The sequence below is a fragment of the Parus major genome, chromosome 1 (genome assembly GCF_001522545.3).
Source record: "Parus major isolate Abel chromosome 1, Parus_major1.1, whole genome shotgun sequence".
Lineage (NCBI taxonomy): Eukaryota > Metazoa > Chordata > Aves > Passeriformes > Paridae > Parus > Parus major.
The window spans coordinates 59,206,475-59,232,094 of NC_031768.1; the positions used below are offsets into that span (position 1 = coordinate 59,206,475).

The window sequence follows — 25,620 nt, forward strand, 5'->3', positions numbered from 1 at the left end:
GCAGATGGTCAGTCACAGATGGATGCCTTGGGCTGGCAGGTCAGCCACAACAGCTATCGCTCTGGTTGCTGGCTCCCTTCCCCAGTCAACTGTGTGGCCTGGTCAGTTCTCCCTCTCTCTCTCTCTCTCAATCCTTTTTACAGATTTTTCCCAGACTGGACAGCTGGCTGTGCATGGCTCCTGATATCTCAGCCTTTTGGCTGCAGCACAGTCAGTCTCAAGATGGCTGAAAAGCTGAGTGCAAGATGGAGAGGAAAGGGAGATGATGAAAGAGGAGCTTTGAGGGGAGGGGACACAAAAGGATTACATGTTTCTGGGTCCTTGCCCGTGCAATGGATGTGACTGGGGAGGGTGCCAGTGGGTATCTCATGGAGTCATTGTGATTCCTCATGTCCAATGAGGCTGTGTTACTGCAGTAGTAGATGCAGGTTGGCCTGCGCCCTTTTTCCTTTTCTCTAAGTCCTTCTTCCCTCCCTCCCTCCCTCATCAACTTGTCTTCTTTTTTGGTTTTGTTTTTTGTTGGATTTTTTTAAGGAGGCAAAAATGGACACAGCCTCATCCTTTCATTATCTTATCTCAATTACTCATCTTTTTATAAATTAATTTCTGATTCCAAGAAATCTTTACACATTCTTTGGGCTTTTCCAGCTGGAGGATTTTATTGGTGTAGCTCAGTATCCTTCTCTTCCTTTTTGCATCTTTGCCATCTATGCTCAGAGTCGAAGACTAACAGAATATTTATAAATCTGGTGTGCAAGATTCTTCCCAAGCTTCTATTCCCGAATAGCGTAAGGCAGCAAAGGCTCAGTCATTACTGTTCTTGCCCGTGGGGACTCAACAACTGAATTTAGGGAATCCTCAGCTTTACTGACACTAATAAAAATTGGTAAAAATATTTTACTGCTTCCTTTCTTTCCCATCTTTGGACTCTAAGTCCCCAGGAAGTGAAGAGCAGCACTGGCATGTCACGACGCGTTGAGTCTTTGAGCTGCTGTTTTTCAGGCTGTTGCCATCTGCCATTCAAAAGCACCAACACTTTCGGAGGTAACAAAGGGGGTCTCTAACAAGTGTTGCATCATGAAAGCAGGCTCTTAGTGGTCTTAAATGGTTAAAATGTTCCCATGCATCTCTCAGTCTATAGTTTTCTTCCTTACTTTTATTCCATGCTTCATTTGATAATATCCCCTGCAAGAGAACAGAGGAAGAAAGATAAAAAAAAAAAAAAGAACAAACCTTTTCAAAGCCATGTGAAATTACTTCTGAATCAGATGTAAATTGAGTCGTATTTTTCACGAATTGCTATGTGCAGCCTTTCTGTGATAGGTCCTAAGGCAAGGGCAGAAGGGCTATCTCTACAGCACCATGAAGCTTTATGACAGCAAACCTGTGAGGGAAGCACTGTGCCACTGATCCAAGCTCAGCTTCCAGTGGCAGAGCTTACTGGGGAAGTGCCTGATGGCAGCAACATGAGAGCCAGTAACCTGGAGGAATCGGAGCCTGGAGGATAAAGCTGGGGTTGGAGCGGGATGCTCACGGGCAGTCACCACACATACACAGACCCAGGGGCCATGAGGACCTCTGGGAGCTTATGAATATGAGCCCTCTGTGCCCTTCTCAGTAGAGTTAATGCCGACACCAAGAGGGACAGGTAATGCTTCCTGGGCATAGGGGAATGCTGCTGCTTTCACTGATTTCAAGAGTAGGGCCACAGCACCAGGACTCTGCCAACAACAGAAAGCTCAGCAGCTCCAGCTTTTAACTGTGAACGGGACCTTCATATTCCATCATTCACTCTTGGCAAAGGCCAGACAAATTTACTACCTTCTGCTGCTTTAAGCAGAGCTGCTGTGTCTGAGGTTGAGCCAGCTTTCATGTACTGCTGGATATTTCTCCTGAACAAGCTCTTCAGCACTTTTAGGCCTTGTGACAGGGGACCACATGTGTCTTCATCTCACAGCAGAATTGTTTTCATCTCCACCACCTGTCATCCAGGTCACATTACCCAAGAATAAGTCACTTTTTTATTTCTCTTTTCTGGACCATGCCTATGAGAGATCCCCTGGGACAGTCTCAGCTAGAAAGACTATCTCAGTGCAAGGAGTTCAGCTGGGTATGAATCAAATGGATTGTACAGACATAGAGATCCCAAGAAAAGAGAAGTGCTAGCTCCTCTCTGGCCATCACTTTCAGCTGTAGTCTCTGTTTCTGGTGGATATAAAATTAAAGTGATATAAACTTGTATAATTTCCTTTTGTCCTATCAACATCCAGGAATTAATGTATATTAAGTCCTTCCAGGTGCACATGGTATTCTCCATGTTAATCACTAAAAATGTGTTCTTTCTTAAAAAACACCACCAACAAAAATTATCCAGTTTGCTGTTTTGATCTGTGTGTTGATAAAAGTGATAGAAGACAGATTTGTGATAGGAACAGTTCAGAAATGGCCTGTTACAAAAGACAGCATAAAACTGTTCCCATCTGTCCATGGCAATGACTTAGACTGTGATTTTTAAAGACACACGTGATGTAGTGAGGTGTCTGAAGCCAGAATGTTTTGTCAGGTTCCCAGACTTTAATGTGGGATGAGAAGCATCACTGCATAGCCCACATCTGAAATATTTAACTCTGCTAGCTTTCTGGGTTTTTTTTGACCAGCTTTATTTATTCTTGAAGGAAAATGACTTGAATAAGACCCGTGTTTTTACTTTCTCTCTGCTCTCCCCATCAGCTACATGTGTAGAAGTGTATTCAGTATATTCACTCTCATTTCAGAGTCTTTTGTGTGAGTCATTATGTCTACTTAAGCCTGGCAGATACATAGATGAGGTAACAGGCTATTCTGCTCCTCCCTTCTCTGGAGAACTTTCATCTCATTAACAAGTTAAAAACCAGATTCCTACCTGAAACAAGCAGGGAACAAGTGAGACTCTTCATTCAACTTCTCCAGCCTTAGACAAAACATCAGCGATCTTACTCTGTGTTTGGACTTCTTGAAAAACACATCAGCCTAACTAATGCTCTTGCAAAAAGAAAGAACTCTTTGGATAGGTTTCAAACCTTCTTTCAGGTTTAGGATGTGCCCTCAATGGACTGTTTCCCAGAGAAAGAGATAAAGCAGAGGATGTGGTACAGATGTTCCTGCCAGAAGTGCAGCACCTAAGCAAAACAAAACCAGCACTGCTGATGCCTTTCCTTGCTTCTGTTGAACTATGAAAGAAACATATATAAGGGTTGCCCTAGATGGTAGTTTTTCTGCAAAATGTACTTGCCTAACTATAATTAATCATAAAGGTTCCATCTATACTGTTTTCCAGAGGAAAACTGAGTTTCCTGAGGGAACCCTTTGATTTGGAAAGTGTAATCTTTGTTTTGAAGGCAAAATAGGGTATGACATCCTATTATTCCACTATCCCCCCAACCCCCCTGCCCTATTTCTCTCAAAGAATACTTGAGTCAAAGAAGAAAACCATCTGTTTTAAATTGAATAACAAATATTTTCCAAAAGGAATAAAGAAATTCTTACAAGTTTAATTAATTTCAAATTTGCTAGACCCACCCCCTTGCCCCAAACTAAGACAGCTATAAACTCGTGCAGGAGTCCGTTCATGCAATGTATTAACAACCTAATAAAAATATTTACTTGCATTGGCTTTGATTCAATTAGAGATTTATTCTAATTATCCAGCAGAAATTAACTAGCTTGCCTTATTAGACACTAAACACAACAAATTCAATCATTCATTCAATCAACTTGAATAACTCACAGGGGGAAATTGTGTGAAGAACCAAATACCCTATTTGGCCTGGTAAGGGGTGCAGTCTGCTCAGAGCCTTGCAGGATGAAGCCTTCTGCGTGCTCCTGTTCCTGTGGGTTTGCTCTGTAGCTCCCAGCCCTTGCAGGGATCAAGGAGACATGAAGGGATAATGAAGTCTCTGTCTATACAATTATAAAGGATTGCTAAAAGTATTAGAGTTGCTGTAAATAAATCATTATATCTGGCTCATTTAGCCCAATTCCTACTCTCAGATGGCTTGTAATTGAGTCCTGTCTCTGAAAGTCAGCCATTCCTTTGCAATTAAATTTATCACTAATCAAAAATGGAAGCTATTCTTCCAGCTTTCAATTGCACTTGGAAATACCGTGTTAGGCTCAAGCCTCAAAGCTGAATTTATTCATTTGTTCAGATTTTAAAACCACCCATCTGCAAATATTTAAATGTCCAAACTATAAATTAAAACTTACAATGACCATCCGGTGAGGTACAGCATCCACATCAATGCAGACATGACAGCACTAGAAGAGCGCCTTTCACCTCCCGTCTCCTGGCAACACCCCTTCCAGCTTCCTCAAAAACTCAATTCAGTAAGGAGTTTACAGAAATTGCATCTCTGCAAGATGCAGTTGTCCCTTCTCACAGAGTTTGATGGGATGAGCAGTCTTGCAGGAGCTGTGCAGACAGATTTGCGCAAACTGTTCCTGGGGCAAAGCTCCCTTCTGACAGGACTTTGCTCTCCAGGCCACAGGGTACTTGCTCCTGGCCCAAGACTCTCTTAAAAGGTACCTCGCTTTCAGCCCCACACTGTCAGGTTGCACCTGATGTCTGGCTCCCTACTGAGCAGTGCTTGTCGTTGACCTGCTGGGTTCTGTCTCCTTTGGGTCTCAAATCACCTGCATAGACAAAGAAAGGGGAATTTTATATCCTGGAAGGTCTCAGGCCACTTCAAATTCAGGACCAAATGCTTATGCAGAGGTGAGTACAATCTCTATCCCCGACTGCCAAACACACCCACAAAATCCCAGCTTAGTAAATTCATCTTCTGCCAATGTGTACTTGGCCAGGACACCAAACAACATGCTGCGTGGGTGGATGTAAATAAAATCCCTTTATCATTGCAATCTAGCCATCTCTTGGCAGCCATGGCAACTGAATAACAGTACTCAAATTTTGTCATCAGTGATACAGCATGAAAGTTTATATAACACAGGATGTGTTTACACCAAGTTCCACACAAGAAAGACAAAAGGTAATATTGTATTTTCCTAGAGCTACAGTAGAACCAGGTATGCGAGAGAAAAATATCTGGGTATGACCAGATTATATTTGGTAGTTTAATACCTTTCTTATCTTTTAAATAGGTGTCAAAATACTATTTGAAATTGCTCCTCAGTGAAATTAATTTCAATGATCAGCTTTCTGTTGGTCTGTATACAATGACCAGCATTCCGTGGCTCTGTACACACAGTCTCCAAAGCTGCTTTGAAAATACTGAAGCGTGTTTCCACCACCATTCCACCCCATGAAATACTGATGTTGGATATACTTCAAATGTAAGTCTTGGTCCCTCAGGGAATGACTACTGAGAGGAAGAAACATTTGCCTAGGGACAAGGAATTTATGCCAGTAAGAAGTGTTATGTGAAGCAAAAGTCCACTCTGTACAAGGCAGCAACCCAACCCAAATTTCCACCCAAATATCTTCAGAGGTCTGCTCTTCAGGAGAGTACAGTCTTAGCTATCAGCTAGGCACTGGTAAGGGGATAATATTTTAAAAAATCTTTGTCTTTTTTTTCTGTTGCCCAAAATATAATGCATTGCACAGAAAGGAATAACTTAAACATTCCCTCTTTCTGACTATAATAGGCATATATAAAAGTGAATATAAACTAGAAATATTACTGTAATCTCAAGCTGAAATTTTGTCAAGCATAGCATAATGGTTTTGCAATTTAATTTGGCCACTTCATTGCAACATGTTGCTTGGTAGAGTCCAGTTAGTCATAGCTATAACTATTCAGTATATGGAACTAATTGATGTAGCAATTAAGTGGCATCATGCTATAGATTTCAGTAAAATGTTCACAGTATGCTAATGTTTATATTTACCTGTAGCAGTGTGGACCAAGAAAACTTCTCTGAGACAAAGCATCTTGGACCTGGTGCTGCAGGGTGGGAACATGGCTCTGTCCCTTCTGATGATATATCAACCACAGACTAGGAAATATCTTGCCTCCAGTGAGAGAAGGTCTTCCCAGCAGAGTAAAACAGGAGTTCCCAAGGTGCTCAGCAACATCCTTTTAATTCTTTCCCCAATCTCTTGGTCTCAAGTGTAAAGTCTCAGTGTAGCTCTGGAATGATGAGGATGAGGCAAAAACTGATCATGAGGGAAGGTGCTGCTACGTGAAGAAACTAAAAAACAGCACCTGAGACAGAGTACAAAAGTGAAGGAAACTCTCAACTCTCCATAGCATGGCTAGGACCTCACACAAATCCATGCTGCTAATTTCCAGGATAATTCAGTGAATATCTCATGGTTAAAATCTTCCCTAAAACCTGATGGCAAATGCAAATCTATCGGATCCACAAGACCTTACTCCCTGCTGTGTCATAGTCATTTAAACCTCCCTGACATCACTATTACAGCAATAAACCAAATCCATCATATTTGTATGAAAACCAATAATATACATTGGAACTAAGGAATTTAGCAGAACAATATGTTTCAACAAAACAACAGTTTCAATTGAGCAGAAGCTGCAGGAAATAATTTAGTTTTATTTTAGAAAACTCTTTTTTGCTATTAAAAACATTTTAAAAACTCATAACCATTTGAGTAAATGTGAAGGGAACCCTTTAGTCAGAACTCAGAAAATGAGAAAAGGGAAGATTTAAGTTACAGAACCTATAAACTTGGTCTCCTTGAAGTTACCAAAGCTAGCAGAGAGTCTGATGATAAAAGAGATAATTTAGAAGACTAAGAAAATATGGTGGAACAAAAGGTACATTAAAGCAGTTATCACTCAACTTGCTGCTGTGCAACACATTAATATATCACAAACTTTACCTGCAGTTTTGTGAATTTAGCAAAAACAAGATGCGGTAATTCTGAAATATTCAGATCAAGTTGAAACATCAGAGACTTGGATATTTGATCTCGGCATCAAGTTCTTAATGCTGGTTGCAAAGGGTCTGTCAGCCTTGTCTGTGACCCCTCTAAACCATTCACTGTTCTCCTGACAATGAGGGATGTCTCACCAGCCAACACCTCAGTCTGGCTTTGGTACAAAGGCAAGTGGTCTGAACATGGTCCATATCTATGGTGCTAAAACAGAAAAGGTTCAGGTGCCCAGCTGCTGTGCCTCAAGCCAAATAGGGTGGACAATGTCCACAGTGCCTTGCACAGGACCCTACAGAGCAGCCTTGTTTGGGAGAGAGCTGGCTGAGACAAATCATCAGATGAGCCATTTGGATGATCAAAGATGTGATGTTTGACTTTGTTCCCTGATAACACAGACCCATAAAATCTAATCAGCTATGCAACACAGCCCACAGACTGATGTAATAGGAAAAAGAGGAGAAAACGTCAGATCTACCTGAGAAGGTCAAAGTCTGCATTCTAAACATTAACTTATGCTACAGCTTACAGTATTTATTAACACTTCTATAAATATTGAGAGATTCTCACACAATCAAGATAGTTTCTGTAGCACTTATATTACGAAAGATATCTTTCAAGCTTTACAGAAAACCATGACCTTGCCTTGCAAACTTCTACTTTTTTGTGCTAATAGACAGATACTTTCTCTAATTCCACCTGCTTCCTTTTACAGGAGGCTGTGTTTGCTATACTGCAAAAGAGCTAATGAAGGCATTCTTCTTACTAATTCTGAGCTAAAGGGATGAACCAGATGACTCAGAGGCTTTGGTTGCTGCAATTTTGTTAAGCTCATCAATGGCAACATCTGTTTCTTGAGTGTGTGAAGCAGGAAATATTTTCTTTCCTTTTTTAGTTATCAGAATTATTTAAAAGAGGAAGGGTGAAATAGAGAGTTGCCTCCAGGGTGTCACAGCCACAATATTACTGGCACTTCAATCATTTCATCTGAAAATTGTTCATATCTTTGTGCTGGACGCCAGTGAAGGTCAGGCCACTGTGGGTATATCTGGAGGGAAACAGTGGCAGCTCCACCAACACTTTCCATTTGATGAATCTTCATCCAACATGGAAGCAGTTTATCTCCTAGTTTGAAGAACAGGAAAATTCACCTGTAGTTTTAACTGTGAATTGACACAGAAGTCACATCCCTTTCTCAAACCATATCATCCACTTCTACCTGCTTCAGAGGAGACAGTACAAGACAGTGAGAATGCAGAGGCTGATGACATTAGACTTGAAAGCAGCATTGCACAGGCTATCCTTCAGCAGCAGCCATGTATATCTAGTCCCAGTCTTGCCCTGTATATCTGATACAGGCAGGTCCACCAGCCCTCAAGTAAGAGGCAGACAGAGAACTTCTTTCTTATAAAGAAATGAAAATGTTGATGCAAACAGTTCCAGTGTGACTACTCAAGGAATAGCTCACCTGTGTGAGAAGGAAATCCCTAATTCAGCCACCAACTGAAAACAAGCAGGTAAATAGGAGTGCTTCCCAGAAGTATTCTTACCACTCTGCCCATGAGCACTTGGACTCTTCCAGGTCTCCTCACTGTAGGGATAGCAGTGGTACATCAAGCACCAAAGAAAGGTCCCTTGTCTGCTCTTGCCTGTTTACACTGAGTGCAGGAACCACACTGAAAGAAAGGAGTGCTAGAAAGTGGTTGAGAGGTAGAAGGGCTTGTCTGGGAGAGCTGAGGAAGGAGAGAGACACACATAAATCAAAAATAATCATCCACTTTACTAAAATACAATCACAGAGCTTCCTGTGTCAAGGGGAAGAATAGATAAGCTGGTGTTGGAGGCACAACCAAGAGATTCAGAGCTCTAGCAGATATGCAAAATAATTTTGTTCCTAGTTAGGCAGTCCCAGGGTGTCTTTTGTCACACATACATGGGTCAACCCCCAAATTGTGAGGCATGATTTCTATTCTTTGCTCCTTTGAAATTCATCCAGAATCCACACTCTCACCCCAGTGCCACAAAAATGTCAGAATCTGTTCTAGGTAGGAGATATTAAGAGTAGAGCTGACAGAATGAGCTCTAAACATTATTTACCCTTCTCTCACCCATGCCAAAGCAGCGCCACACAGTAAGATTAGACACATTCCTCCTGATACTGGCTGTAATGAGAAACAAGAAGTAATGAGGTGATTTATTATCCCCTGTCTCTCCCAAAGACCTCAAGCTGTTGGCTCTGTCCTGTACTCTTCTGCAGCTGATTTCAGAGGGACAGAACTCTACTCACTCTTTCACTGCAGCAAAATATCCTGCCTGATTCCCAACACAAAGCAGTGAGGAGGCGAGGCAAGTCGCCAGGTTCTCAGAACTTTCCCTCATAAAGGCAATATATGTGCTTACTGTTCTTCTAGATTACAAAAATTGGAAAGGAGAAGAGAGAACAGTAAATTGAACACTGCATTTTATGGAATGGAAAACACAGCACGACTGCTGCAGAGAAGTTCGTTTAGCCCATAAACATGTCATGGCTTGATGGAGAACACCATAGTCACTCAAATGAGTCAGGATTCCCCAAGAGGACTTTCCACCAAGTTCAGCATGATTTACCAGATTTGATGGAGAATGAAGAACTGTGGATTGGCTTCACACGCTTAAATGCCATCAGTCTTCTGCATTCTCAGGTGCCCCAATGTCTTGGACTAAGAGTTCTGTTGTGCCAAATATTGTCCAGATAGAAATGAACAAACAGACCTTGTCCTGAAGATATCATGAAGCTATCTTCAGATTTTTTCTATTTTAAATAATGTGCCTGAGCAGAATCTAAGGGAGGGATGAGATACTTAGAATTAAGAACTTGTGCATGACAGATTAGATTCTTAGGTTATCATGCTAGAATGCTTTCTTCACCCTTGATCCTCTTGATTTCTTTGAGGCTCCTGCTGAAATAAAGGTGTAATAGATCCAAACCATGCTGCTGAAAGGCAGTCACCAGTGTCCTTGGTGATACTGCTGGTACTGCTGAGCATACAAGCAGCAGCAGGATATCCAGGCTGGTCTCACTGGGTAGGCAGCTCTCCAAAAGAGTGTTATTGGTACAACCTTGGTATAGTGCAAAGTTTAATTAGTGTTTATTCTGCCTCACACTGTGTGGGACAACAAAAGTAGGGTGAGCAACCTCACCTGCCTCCAGCCCACAGATGCCAGGGTCCACCTTCTTATTTCACTGATGGGAAAAAAGTCACAATAACTCAGGCTACTGTGTGTCATTTACCAGCCTGGCTCAGTGGCTGCTTGAAGTCATGAAAAACATCTACTGTGTTCATTGGGTTAGCCTTTGTAAACCCTGCAGGGTCTGATGGTACTGAAAGTGGCCCACAGCACCTTGTTTAAATGAGGCAGCACTAGTGTCACACCAGCTTGTAACCACAAAGTGTGCTGATAGACCTAGTAGTGTTCTTCATTAGAAATAAAAGTTCCATAAAGTGAATCTGGGAATCCCAACAGTTTTTCATGTACTGATTAAGTTACAATGAAAAGAAGCAGAGGTAACAAGCTTAAATTTCAAAATAACTCACAGAAAAAAAACAAGCAACCAACCCAACAGTCCTTCTCTCAATACAGAAGACTATTTGGGAGGCATCCTAAAAATGAAGCTGACATTCTGTTTGCCTCATCTACAGTGTTTATCTCATGCTGGTTTGCAACAAGAGAAATCAATATTTAAGTAAGTATTAAGTAAAATATTAAGTAAAACCTAGCTTAGGACACTTCCATTAACACAGTATGAAATTAATTTTTAGTCTCTTAGGGCTGCTTTCTTTCCTCTGAAACTGTCTCAGGCTCATATTGGATGAGGGTCTGAGCAACCTGGTCTAGTTGAGGATGTCCCTGCTCATTGCTGAGCAGGTCCCTTCCAACCCTCACAATTCTATGTCTCTATGGCTGTAGGAGGCCAACAAGTTTAGTCTGACACCTGATGCTGTTTCTTGCTGTGCAGCAAGGGTATGAAGGAGAAACCACACATTCTCTGGTTATGGCTTCCTTAACCCAGCCATACAGTTAGTTCATCTCTGTTTGGGGTCTATTTTGACAGACTGGCTATAAGACACACCTGAAATGTGCCACAAGGGCTTGGGAGGACAATTCTGAGCCACCACTGAGCAGGCTTGGTCAGAGTGACCAGCATCGGCACACGTCCTGGCTCAGGCCCAGCAGAGCTGTGGCTGCATTAGGCTGGTGCTGTGCCCAGAGTAATTAGATCTGCCTCTGAAGAAGAATAAGGAGCTTGGGCTGACTGACAGGGCAATGTAATTATACCTCTTCTAGAGCTAATTCAGGGACCACAGCATTAGGCTGAATTGTGTAGCCTAGATATTTCAGAAATTACTAATTTTGAATTATCTTTAATAAGAATTCAGAAGGGAGAGATTTAGTGCTGCAGTTGTAGGTTCCATCCATCTTTCCATTCTGCTTCTGTAAGCAATTCTTCCTGTGATGTTTTCCCTTCCAGTCCCAAAACCTATGTTATGTGCAGCCACATGAGCCTTACAACCCCTCCAAGCTCCAATCTCCATCAGGAGGCATGACTCTTTCAGAGGGCATCTGACATATCTTCCCATTCAACCTTGGAAAAGATTTTACTCTTTTTCAGGATTGCAGAATGGGGTGGTATACCATTAAAGAAATGAAAATAAATGGTGTCAAGCACAATGGAATCAGGTTAGGTTAATGATATTGGAAGGTCATTATTAATTTTTGCTGCCTTTTCAGAGTATATTTTTTTCAAAGCAGCTAAGAGACGTTACTGTGATAAGCACAGCACAAATGTTCAGTCAGTCAGACACTGTACCTTCACCTTATTACATGTGACTGAGACTGCAAACAGCTCAGATCAATCTCAGAGATATTAAATTAGAGCTGAATCTCACTCCATCTCCCATACAGAATGAGCTGAGCTAAATCTGAGATAATGCCCATATCAAGAGACATTACAAACCATATTCTATTGCATGAAGATTTATTTTTAGTTTTTCTACAAAATATTTCTGGTTATATGAACAATGGGAAAGAAGAGAAATTCTCAGCATTAGAAATGCATTGAATCTGTACATGCATTATGTAGCAGCTAGGGGTTCTGTCTTTAAGACAGGACCAAATAATGATTCTTGCATAATGTAATTATATGACAACTAAAAAGAAGCCCCAGGTTGAAATGGGAAGCAGAGAATATTACAGAATCACAATAACAAGGTCATTTGAAAATGAGGGCAAGTAAGTAAGCAACTAAAGGAAAGAAAATTTGATATAATGAAAAGAAAGGAAACATTCATTATATAGGGTGGGTGCAGAGCAAGGAATAAGTTAGATTTCTAAACTAAATTGGCACATACAGGCAATTTTCTCTCTCTGCAGGTTTGAAAAGACTTCTCCCATTTCCCATACTGTTACTGTACTTCTTAGGGGCACAAAAGGACCTTGCATCATAAGCACTGAGCTGAGCATCATTGTCATCATCATGACAATGAAACTGATTTAGGCCATCTCAAATGGTTAAATGATCATGTTCTGGCTACCCCTGTAATGACAAATAGAGCAGAGATAGGTTATAGGCTAACATGCTGTCCTAGGACCACCCAAACTGTGTATTGCTAAAATCTCTGGCATATTTTTGTCTTTTTGTTCAATTATTTTCCCAGACTTTTACTGGACACAGATGGGGTGAGGGACATATTGAACGTGTGCATGCCTTCCTGACGAGCAAGGGGAAAGGTTTTTTATGTGGGGATGAATTGTGCCGTGCCACCAGGCCTCAGGACGAGAGTGTGTTCCTCAGACTGTTCTACTTGATAGTGCAAAATGAAGCCTTTGAGAATCATAAAGATAAATAAGGTACAGAAGACAGGAAAAAAAGAAAATCGTAGTTATTCTTCTTAAACAGGGAAAAGATCAGTCAACATCAGTTTCTGGAAAAAAATTCAGAACAAATAAACGTATTATGTACAAGGACATGAAGGGTTACCTGAAGGGTAACAAGAAGATAAATAATAGTCCACTGGGATTCATCAAAACTGGATTGCATTATACCAATTTAGCTTCTGTCTATACCAAGATCTTATAATTAGAGTTGAAGCAGTTGATTTGCATTTTTTTTATCTGAACACTGTCTCATACAACTTTGTCTTTAAAAAATCTACATGACTATCCATCTTACACTTGACTGTCCATTAGCAGAAAATGCTCAGCAACTGCATTCTTGAGGAGCATCTTCTGGTTTGGTTTCATCCCAGAGGAAAGTGGGTCATGCACCTCAAGACTGCTCTGTAATGCAAAATAACCATGTTATGTGGGGATAAAGTCAAGCACTTCAAAATATCCTTATAACTGAAATACACACATGCACATGAAATACACGCACATGTATACTGCTGGGCATCATAAACTGAAACATAGTTTCCATTAAAAAATGTGAGCCATCAGATCAGATTTTACGTGTGGAGGAACAGCTTCCAAGGCATACTGTTTTGTTCCACTTTTTGTAAGAACTCAGCTGAAGCTGAACTCAGCTGAAGCTGTCTATTTTATTCTGGGTATTAGAAAGAGAAACAAGAGAAAATCTAGGAGAAAGTGATGTTGAAAATATGACCTCTTGGGAAAGATTAGAGGACTTGAGATTGTTTAACTTAAAAACTGACTGGGGACATGACAGCAGACCACAAACATTTTTAGAGAGAAGAGAATAATCTGTTCCTTCTTCCCATAATGGATAGCACAACCAAGAACAACAGGAAAGTCTCCTAAATCTATGCATGGGGAAGCACTTGCACAGATTGCCTATGGAGAAATGGCAGTGTCTATCAAGGAGGATCAGTAGCAATTACACAAGCAGGAGGTACAAATGACCCTTCCTCAGGCTATGTGGACAGACTAAGGTAGCTTCTGAATGTCCTTCCAATCCAGATTTCTATGACTGTGCTCACTCCTCCTGACTTAGTGGAATGTTATTTTTCTCAAATGTCCTACTGGAGAGTAGAATGTTTTTTGTCACAGAACAGTTTAGGATGTTTTCCCTATTACAGTCTGAAGTTGTTAAGGTAAAATCATCCCTAGGAATCCATTTTGCACATCTAACTTCTGTGGAGGTCCCACTCTTGCCTCTGCTGTGGGATGGAAGAGTTGTTTTCCTTTTCTTCAGATCATGATTTTAAATAAACGTGGTTACTCTCAGCTAGGAGAGATCATAGAAGTGCAGATCACATGCAAAAACTGAATTTTAGGTGCCTTGGAAAATGTGTTGCATGTTTATTTGGGCCTTTTGAGGAAGTGTTGAGAAGATTGTGGTGAAGACTGGAACCTGCATGTGCTGTCCTCAAGCTGCTGTGTTTCTGTCAAGTGTCTTCAGTGGAGGAACATAAGGGCAGGAGAGAGTAAAAAAAGCAGAGGTAACTGTAATCACCAGTTACAGTGGTGTATCCTCAGGGCAAATAAAACAAGCACCTGACCCCTGACTGCAGTCCTTATAGAACAGGATACTGTCTGGATTAATCTGGTACTAAACAACTGTTAAATGCATAATCTTGATGTACAAACATAGTGTATATGCAAACTCCAAGAGGGAAATGTGGGTTACTATGGATTTCTGTGGTTCCAGCTCCCTCTCTAATATTGTACAAGTGGCAGCAAAAGGATGCCTTTCCTGAAGCCTGCTGCAGCAGGATGTAGGCTTGAGCAGATGATTAGAAGCTCAGAGCACTTTGCCCCTTGCAGAATGAATGCCAGACTTCTCACACATCAGAGGGCAGTTGCTCTTCAGGAAAAACGTGACATTTAGCACTAAGTCAAGAGAAATACAATGGCCTAAGCACTGCTGTATTACTGTGTTGATGACTAGATGTGCAGTGACATTTAAAAAATAAGCACTGGCTTTTTAGTGCTCTACAAACTCCTGATTCTTTAAATCCTCCATGCACGGAATTCACATTGACTTGTGTATATGGAGGACTAGACAGGTCAAACCCTGAATATTAAATAATCACTTGTCATTCCTGATGCTGTTGCTGAGAGCTGGCATCATATTGTTTTGTTTAGGCAGAAATCATTCAAAACTTTTTCATACTCTGGGTTTTACTGAACTGAGAAGACTAATATTTATAAAGTAATTCTTCCAGAAGGGAAACCTGGAGTCTTTTTCACCCCTCAAGAAACTCCCCAAATCTGAAACAAGTATAACACTGGCAAAATCTACCAACAAAGTCACCACTGAAACAAATAGTCAATGTTAAAAAGAATACGAGGCCATTCCAAAATGATTTCTTTTTAGGCAGTCTAGACAGTGTGGCGGCAATAACATGGAGAATTTAGCTTTCCCAAGCTACAACATTTATTTGTTTTTTAGCAGCCAAAAAGCTCTATAGGCAAGGAGAACATACAGCCAAGTTTTATTTTGTCAGTGCTGTTAATTTTTTATACACAGTGAAATAAATTGTGAAGCTGTAGGTGTTAGTGGAGCCTGAATACAATAACTGGAGAGGTGGGGAAACTGTCTTCTGGCCTCCAGGACTCTGCAGTTTAACTCTGTGATCCATACATTGAAGCCTGACTGACATCAGCTTCAGCTGAAGGCAAGATTTGGCTTGTCCCTAGAGGAGAAACTCCTGGAACTTTACTGGTCTGAATAGTTTATTTGTCCACCAGGGAAAATATACTGAGAACCTGTAGCTGTGGCATGACTCATCTACTCACAATGTATGAGGGGCTGGAAATTCCTCCCTTCCATGAAAATAGGGCATGTCCCCTAAGTATCTGGAAAACAGACACTGTGGTTTTCCACCAGGCAAAGTTTTGCTTCTGTAAACCAGAATGAATAAAAATGGAAATGCAGGGATAAGAATGAATGCTGATTTCTAGAAAACTGGGGGACTGCAAATATAATTGACTGAAAGACAACACACAGAAGCAATGCATCTTTAAGTAGTGGTTGATATACCTATTCAATTGAATTAATTTATTTTTTTTAACTAGATCTTAACACATGTAAACAGTCCATAGGGTAAATTCTTATTAGCTGGAAATTTGATCACTAAAAGGTGAATAGTCAATCAGTAGAAACACTACAGGACCAGACATCATTACATGAATGGCAGATGGCCTGAGCAGCCTTGCAAACTTTATGAAAGTTGTTTTCCATCTGAATGAAAATGAAGTGCAAATGTAATGAAAATAGGTTGTTCTTTCACAATCTATGGGTTGTATCCAGTCCTTGCTGTAGTTGATCATGGTTTTGTTCCATGTATAGTGGCCACCTGCTGTAAATGGCTAGTTGAATTTCAATTTTAGCTATATGTTAGGGTAGAATCTGTGAAGAATGTGGCTCAAGGCTTTCTTTAGAGCAAGGCATTCAGTCTAACTTCCCAGCTCTACAAAAAAGACAGCTAATTCATATTTCTAGAATTTTATTTCCTTCGGGATGATAATACATTTGCTACTATGTGCTTGTTCAGCACACTGTTACCCTGGCTTGGCTGGTGTCCCTGGGCAGTGCCCTCTGACAGATGGCATTAGTAATATTAATGATGAGAAAGAAAGATCACTAGTGACACTATCTTCCTGTTCTGTGGAGAGCCTGAAGGTGTGCAAAGGGCTGGAAGGGGACAGAGGGTGCTGGTACTCTCTTTCCTCTGGGTCAGGCCTGAGGAGCTGAAAAGGCTGCTGAGGAGCATAAAACCTGCCATGTGCTGTGCATGAAGAATAAATCCTGAGAGATTTAGGTCGTGTCCATTGCGAGCATCACATTTATTTGTGGTGTAGCAACAGTAGTATTTGCAATAGAAGCAGCCATAGCCGTAGTAGTAGTTATAATAACAACTTGTGGAACAAATTAACTGACTGCCCTTTTTCAAGGGAGTTGTTATCACTTGGGCATAGGAAAAGGAGGTCTGTGGGGAATATGGGGTCTTTTAGCTCCACCACACTAATTGCCCCTATTACTGTTTTTATTAATCTGTTTGGTTATTTCATTAATCTGTTTGGCTACAGCTAGAATTAAAGTTTAAGGCAATTTTTCTGTTGTGTAGTTCCCTTGGCTGGTACTCCTCCAATTTCTGGAGCATTTCAAAGTAGCTTTTGTAGCAGCTTTGAGAATACCTCCACTGAGATATGCATAATATGTTATTTACTGAGAAATTCCTAAAGAAAAACCTGCCCTTTAAAATAAACTTTACTAGACCTAGGCAAATAGATTTAGAAACATTAGAGCCAGAGCATTTTTATCTACATGAAAAGATTTTTTTTTAACAACCAACAGCTGTGCTTCATGGATAAGCCCCAGCAGAAGATAACATATCCATAGCTGTTACAGCTACTTTAAAAGGCTATTGCCAATCCTTAGTTTTGCCACTTTCTTCTCAGTGTTTTGGAACGTCAAAATAAAATTATTTCTTTTCTAAATATCCTCTGAACTGAAAAAACATACCCTTCAGGACTTCCTCTCTTATTTTCTGTATAGAGGTAAGGTGAGTAAACATGAGGCTACTCTAAACCAGAGTATACGAATTTTTCATTTGTAGGAATGTGGAGAGTCCTCTTGTTCAAAACTCAAAGACTTTGCTGAGTTCCTTTGCTAAACACACTTGCTTTCCTGGAAGGCAGTATGGAATTTCATGCAGGTTTTGCTGAGGAAGAAGAATGATTTCACTGTAGTGATTTAAGCTTTCTACATACTTTGGAAGATGATAGCTATCACATTTGAACATTAATTTTCATTTAATTCCCTGATATCAGTTCTCAAGAAGATCCTGACAAGGAGGCCAACAAGAGCAAGCCATAATTTCATTTTCAGGAAAGCTGAACACATTACAAATACTGGCACTATCATCAGCATTGATTGCACTGACTGGTAGCACTGGGGTGAGACAAATCCATACCACAGCTGACCAGGGACACCATTCACCTTGGGAAAAGCCATTTTAAGTCCTCTTCTGCAGGGCTGTTTGCAGTTTTGTCACCTTGCAGTTGCATACCATGCCATGGGAATGGTACATGGTTCAGTGGAGCTTTTGTGGTCCACACACCCCCACTTTGCTCCAAACCCTGTTGTCTCCCATTCAAGAGTGCTGCCACTCAGGCCCTGCCTTTGCTCCTCAGAAAAGAGGAGCTTTACCCATCCTGTTTCACTGTGACATCTGCACAGCTGAGTCTTTGATCAAACTTCATGTTAAAACAAAAACCCTCTGTGAGTATAACAGAAGTTATATAGAAGTATATAGAAGTATGGTAGATGCAGGGAATGTCCAAGGGACATGGACCCATAAAAGCTGGTTGAGCATTAGCAACACACTATGCTGGAAATGGCATTGACTGAACTATTGGTGGTATATTGTGCCTATTTGTGGTTGACTGCCTCATCAATTTTCATTTGGGAACTGAAATGGAATTTGGGGTGGATATGACATTAATTAAGAAGGAAACTGGCTGCAATATGCTTGGAGATAGAAAATCTTTTCTGGTGGGAATCTGGTTTTGCATCCCGTCCAAGTTGTTAAAGATGCATTTTACTGCAAAAGATATTTTTATGCAGTGCTGTTAGCTCTCACTGGAGAACAAGTGAATTAAACATGAAGATGATTGGATTAATGGGAAAAAAAGTTGAAAAAAGACTTTCTGGCTACAATAGATTCTTAAGAATAAAGCTTTCATTGGTAATGTCTTCTAACTACCCCATGGATAGCTCCCACATCTATGTAGGTAGTTAGGCAGTTTGCATCATCATGGTGCTTTACATTATTCATTTGGCCACTCTGAAAAAAAGCCTGAGATCATTACAAAACATTCAAAAAGCCACAGATATCTGCAACATCTGTTCTATAACTCATAAGTGCCATTGAAGCACATCTTACACACCAGCATATATAATGGTGTGCAGTTTTTAAAAGTTAAGGGTCCGATGGTAAATTCTCATTAAGACTTTGTGGCATTGATCAACCTCAGACATAGAAATGGAGCTTCTTCAATCTTTTCAGGTGATTATTTTCCTTCCCAATTGCAGAGCACCTCTTCCTGCAGTTGAACTGGCCCTGCATGGGGTTTCTTGCTCTACTGGGCTCTAAGTGTAAATCAAGGCAACACAACTATAGCAACCAGGCCAGAAAAGAGAAGTTACAATTTTGAAGGATGCCTGCTGATTACAGTCAGACGTAAATCAATGAAAAACATCACGGGAAAGGAATTAGGGGAAGTGGGATGGAATGCTGTTTGGGAGAGGAAAAGACAGGTTAAAGGATGTGCTAGGAGACTGAAATTTATCAGAGGGTTTGTAAAACACAGGAAAGACTAGATCATAGGGAAGAAAAGCAGGAAGTGACTGAAGGGTGTGAAAAGGCTGAGTAGAAATTGTAGAGAGGAACTCTAGTAATCAACAGGAATGTTGAAAGCTGCCAGCAATCCAGGAATTTTAATTCAAGGAGTGAAAGACTAGAGTTAGGCTGACTGTCAACATTAAAACTGAAGTCTGGTCTCCCAAGGAAGGAAAATGAAAGAGGGGATGGGAATTCATGAAAAAAGAAGTCAAACTCCTCAGAAGATAGAAAAGGGACAAGTAATTGGATTTCCAAACACAAGGAAGATAAAAAAGGGAATAGAGATGGACTTGAGAGAAGAAGGCAGTAAGGGTGGGAGTCTGGCATCTCTGCAGCAACTTTAGGAATCAGAAAACGGGTTCCAGGGCTCAGCAAGACCCAGAAACACACGAGGCAAGGAAGGAGAGGTCAAAAAGGCCCTTTAGGAAAGCTGACAAAAATCAGGGAGATGGATTAGTGGTGGTCCTAACATCTGCGTGGTACCAGACAACTGTGAGAAAGAGACTGCAGCCCAGCAGAGGAGATAATTTGGGACACCATGATGTGAATCCTGTCACTTTGTGAGGAGTTTTGTGGAAAGAACGGTTTTATATTTCCTTGACCAAACTGTATGTTCTCAAGACCATCCAGGGCCTGAAAAACTGTGAGTGTGACTTGTGCCTGCTGATTTGAGAAAGAGGTTTTCTTAAGTAAGAGTTTTTACCTTTTATATTAAAACTGTATTTTTTGCATGACAAAAAAAATTTGAGAGGGAGAGAGCAAGTGATCAAAAAGTACAACAATTTCCTTGTACTGGTGGAAGATATCAGGCTTTTCTGGAAGATTAGAATCACAACTCTCCCTAAAGAGCCTCACAAAGAGGAGCTATCTCTTACTCTGATGTACTCAGCTGGAGAGCTTGCTTTTAGCCACAGCTTTAAAATTAGATGTCAGAAAACTCAAGGTCAAGCTTTTGGTTTTATCAAAGCTTTAAATTATTAAAAACTTTAAGGACACACTTTAGGAAGCACCCATGGTTGGAAAGCTAGTGGAAAATATTTAGCACATCTACAAAGCAGCTCTACTTATTTATACGGAAGACCTCTTCTGCACCAGAGCAATTTTAATCCAAAAAATGCTCAAAGATGCAGTGCCACCTTTTGGACAAACTGGTGTCATGTTAGGTCAGGCATGGAGTTGAAAGAAGGAGAGAAAAATAGCAGGTGTCATTCAGACCCTGGCCAGAATTGGCTCTCCAAGAAATGATCAGTAGCAAATGGAGAAGATAATTGGAAGCAGTACTCAGAAAAGGCTGTCTGCTTTTTCTTTAAGAAATGCATGTGTTTATTTCCCAATTTATTTAAAAAGGATTTTAAGGTCAATGAAGTCCATAGCTGTTAAAAAAGAAGGAAAATAAAAGCAAAGAAAAAGAGAAAAAAAAGAAGGAAAAAAGTGTACTGTGGTCATACAGAACTGGAGTATGGGTGTTAACTCTGGGCCTCACCAGTTGTAATGTCTGAGAAACAGTACCAAACTCTCCAGGGACTGCAAATCTACAATGCATGATCTTCACAATTTACAGAAGCACATTCAAACAAATATGTGTGCTATCACCTAGATCCAAGGGGACTGCTGTCGTGGTCTTGGAGATTTAAGGCTGACAACACAGAATCTGTATGTAGTTCTTGTCTTGCAAAGGAATACTTTAAATGATATATCACTCATCTTCAGTGAACTGTAAAGTCTATGTATTACCTGCACTGGCCAGAGCATCAGCAAATAAGAAGGAAGTTAACCATACAGAAAGGTGAACTGATTAGTCTGGAAATCACATATCCCCCCCAGTGGTACTGTCCTGCTGTGCTGAACATCCTTCAGGTAATCTCTGTAGGTTAACTATTTCCTCAAAAACACTAAAAGGATATTGTGCAAATAAAGAGGAAAAAAACTTCAAACACTAGTCTTTGCATCTTTCTGCAGTGTAAATCTTTTGGATCCTTGTACCCAGGCCAAATCTGACAATGAGGTCTCAAAAAATTTCCTTAATTTCTTCTCCCTTTACCATAACACCAGCAGTGGACATTGCAGCCCTTCCTTGGTAGCCTGTCAGAAGATGATATCCATGTGAAGAACAGTCATTAGGGTATCCTAGTATTTTCCTGGAAATGCTGTAATAAAGGCTTGCAGTCTGAAGCAGGACAATATTCGCCTACAGACTTCTGCTACTGTCATGTCTAATACCTACCAAGGGGATGGCAGGCTAAAATTACCACAGCATCTTTAAGATGTATCTGTTTTGTCACTGCTACGAAATTTCTTCAGCCCCCTCCTTTTCTCCTAGGGATCAGACACAGAGTTCAGGAATCTGGGGACCCTTGTCATTTTGTGTGAAATTACTGGCAGGTATCTTGGTGATCCCAGGACCTATCACGTATTTAATCTGACTCTCTCCTTTGTGCCAACTCAGGGATTGTTGCTGGACTCCTCTGTCTCCCTCCTTTCCCTCTCACCAACTTGGTTGATTGCAGTGGCAGATAGTTTTCTCCAGAAAGGTGACTTACAGAGTGTGTATGCATTGCTTTCTAGTAGGTAAGAGGTGCTTTCAAGAGTGACACAAAGTCCTTCTTCCCAGTGGCATATCTGTGCTAAGGCAGCCTTCCTCTCTCCAGTGTTTCACCTGTCTTTGACAATACATATTACAAAGCATCCTGTCTCTATGTGCCATCCTATTCCAGAAATGCTGGAGTATGATTCAGTCTGCAAATAAACAAAAAATATAATGAAGAAAACGCATTTCAACTGACATTCTTTTAGTTCAATCCCAAATGAGATATTTAGGTTTAGTTTTGTGCATTTCCCTCATGCTTAAAAAAACTAAAATGTAGCTAAAGTTAATCTTGAAATACAGTTAGAAGAATACTACTTATATATAGCATACTACATGCTTCCAAATTCTGAAACATTTTGGTAGTTCCAGTATTAAAAAATAATATATTAGAATTTCATAACACACACACACAGACACACACACAAAACCTATTTGTTTCCATCTGTAAATATTTGTGCATTTTGCAAAAAAAAAAAATCAAGTGTTGTCAATGCAAATCATCGTTTTCCTTAGTGAATAAATGATGCAAATGACAAAATACGTCTCATTCTAATCACATCTTCTATTTCAGGTATGCATTATAAATAAAATTGTGTTTGCTTTCAATTTACAATGGATCTAATGCATAAAAGGAAACATGAAAGAAATAAGTGCATACGTCTCATGGAAAATTATACTAGAAGTTTATAATATACTCAAATTTAGTTCAAATGCTTCTACTTCACCTTTTGTGTGGTGGGGGCATGGTACCAGCAAATGGCAAATGGTTGTTTATGCTTTTTTGTGTTCTGTACTGACCTATTCTTGTGCCATGACTGTACTGTGCTGTTTTTCACTTCTGTTGGCTTTGAAAATCTGTCTTGTGTCGAGTGTCTGACAATATGACAAGACAGTTAAACCAAAAGAAAAGTGATAGTGTGTAATTCTGCACACACTCAGGAGCTGCTGTGTCTATGATTCTGCAAGCTGGAAAGAGGTGACTGGGGAATGCTAAGCTAAGGGCCTGACTTCAACTCTTCTCTTACACCAGCAGGCACCATAAAATTCACATGCAGTAGAATGGAATGTCAAGTCATTGTCTGTCTTCTCACAGGAAACTTAAACCTGTTAAAGCAAAGCTTCCTTAATAGTTTCCCCAGATAATCAAGCTTGGTAAAATCTAAAATGCTTTAAAAGCAAGACAGGAGATTTTAAAGAGGTGGACGAGCAATCCACTCAGCTTTGGGGAAAAAATGCCCAAATCTCATTCATAAAGCAGTCTCCAATAAATGCAATGCAGGAAATTAGGAGTTATCCCTATTAAAAATACAGAGTAAAGTAGCTGCTGTGCATAAGAATAAGGTGATGGGTTAAACCTGAGGTCATGCTGCAATTATTTTTCCTGAGGTACTAAGCATCTCCAAATCATCATCCAATATTCATGCCAATATGCTGCAATTAGAGACATGACTAAGTAGCAATACACAGACAGTATTGAGGGAGGAAAAGCTGCAGACACTTCTGCAGAAAACTTCACAAGTGCAACAAGAAGGTCTTCTCGTGAGTGCATCAATTTCAATTAGGATAGGAAGTTAAATTTTCAAGTACACAGGCAGATGTTGTTTTCTCTTGAGAGGACTGATAATGCTAAAGCAGAACAAATCTTCTCCAGCATGAACATAGCTGAAATGGGCAGCTTTTGAGGTAATAGATTGTCCTGCATATTAGAAGCTGAGCCACTGTAATTGCTTTTAAAATATCACTCTGTAGTTACTCTATTACCTACGTTCTCTATAGCTACACATGGAAATAGGTTTGTGTCTCTCTCTGATGATTGAAATACTGTGCTTTTCATGGTTATTTGTGAGCCACAAATCAATAAAAAAATTATGAGTCTATTATCTCACACGATTGCCATTAGAAATCAAATGATGGACCCACAGCTGGTGTGACATGAAGTGACAGTGCATGCTAAGTCTGTAGCGTGTACGTGGCCCACCTCCACTTCCCATGGAGATTTTCAGTATTTCAGTGTGAGTGGCCTTGCAGAAAAGAGCTGGTTGTTCTAAGATGCACTTAATTTTGGTGTAAAAGGGTGAAATTTCACACACTTTGAGGGATTTGCACCCAATAATATTAAAGCTGAACCAAAGATATTTTCTGAATTCAAGTCTGGTAGATCAATTTCTTAGTTTTCTGGTCTGGTTTTGGGGAACAGAAAGTTTACTGATTCAGCAACACAACAGATTTTGCAGATTCTGCCTGCTGCATCCTGAAGATAATAACACTCTGAAACATTACTGGAAAGTTGTGGTAAAACTCTTGGGACCAAACTCCTCAAATCTTGCCCATAGCAGTTTATTTTGTTGTTTGGATGTGCAAGGATACATCATTTGAGAAGAAACCACAGGTCAGTGGACAGCAGGAAGTGGTACCTAGGAACAGAGTGGTCCTACTTTTATTTGCCCAGTTCCTGCAATATTGTTGTGCCTGTGGAAATACTCTGCAAGGTTTAGGGCTTGTTTACAGGAGGAACAGTCAGCAGAGAGCAACTGGTGCAGCTGGGCCAGTTATAGCTGGCTTTGGAGAGAGGCAAAAGCAGATGTTCTGCTGATGGGGTGCTCAGTGCAACCAGAGTGTGTCCTTCCCTATTCCTAATTGTCAGCACTGGAGCATCCATATTAATAGCCTGCTGCCAACTGTTCCTAAGAAAATCCATGGGAGTTGCCTTACATATTCATACCTGCTCTGTATGTGCAACTGTGGCACTCTAGTAGCAAAAGAGAGTGAACAAAATGTATGTGGGCCTGCTATGCAAATGTGCTTTCTGGAAGTACAGATTAGCTTATATCTTATTCATCAGCAGGATGTTAAACACAAGATGGAGGAAGGATCTCCTCAATCTCCTCTGTCTGATATTGCAGTCTTTATAAAGATTTTTCAGGTGAACAGATGCTCAAATATAAGCATTCATGTGGCATCAGGCAGCATTTATGATGCAAGAGACTGTATTTTGACAATACCAATATTTCCCATAATTGGTAAGACCGCAAAAGTACGTACTTGACTGAACTCTTGAGTGGCAAGTATTTTACTTGTAGTAAACAAGATCATCAGAGAGGCATTCACAGGATGAGACCAAATCAGTGAGTGAGCAGCAGATGGGGCTTGAGATTCAAAAATGAAGAGCATGGGCGACTTCATCTCCTAAATCTATTATTGATTAAACCATGAACAGTCAAGACTCTCATTTCACTCACGTTTAGCGCAGCAGCTCTTGGCTGCCAAGCTTAGGGAGCAAGCAACCTAGCAGGAATTAGAAAAGAGTTGGATAACAGAGTATATGCAGGAAAAGTCCAACCATACCATTGTTATTAACATTAACTCGTGCACTGCTGAGGCCATTTGCACTGATACTAAAATCAGAGAATAAAAAAAATGTATGGCAGCACTGGTGGCAGCACATGTACATGAGTGCCACAAAATCTTTGTGAGTAACTAATCTGAGTACTGCTGTCTGCAACATCTCCTGCTATCTGCAACATCTCCTTTTACTCCTTCCTACTGCAACTCTTTCTCATCCCTGTGGTGGCTGATGCACATCTACAGAGGTACAGGCAGCTCTGCCTCATCAGAAAGTGATTTTGTTCTTTGATCTTGGTTTTCTCCCTCACCACCTAGTCCAAAGTAACAGACTGTCCTTCCTATCATGTTGGCTTCTATAATTTTATTTTTTTTTGACACAGTTGTTTTTTTGGGGGACTTTAAGTTTTGTCTCTCAATCTTTCCTACTTCCTTTTCTACCATGT

The 25,620-nt window shown here is 40.4% G+C and overlaps 1 long non-coding RNA gene across 1 annotated transcript in view; it reads right to left on the reverse strand.

The window, feature by feature from the left end:
* Window positions 1–501: 501 nt before the first annotated feature.
* LOC107213392 overlaps window positions 502–25,620 on the reverse strand; it is a 42,520-nt gene continuing 17,401 nt past the window's right edge. The window contains exons 2-4 of the long non-coding RNA XR_004497555.1: window positions 5,887–6,128; window positions 4,246–4,671; window positions 502–1,185 (exon numbers count right to left, since the gene is read on the reverse strand). This is a non-coding gene — a long non-coding RNA (uncharacterized LOC107213392). The remainder of the gene's footprint in view (window positions 1,186–4,245; window positions 4,672–5,886; window positions 6,129–25,620) is intronic.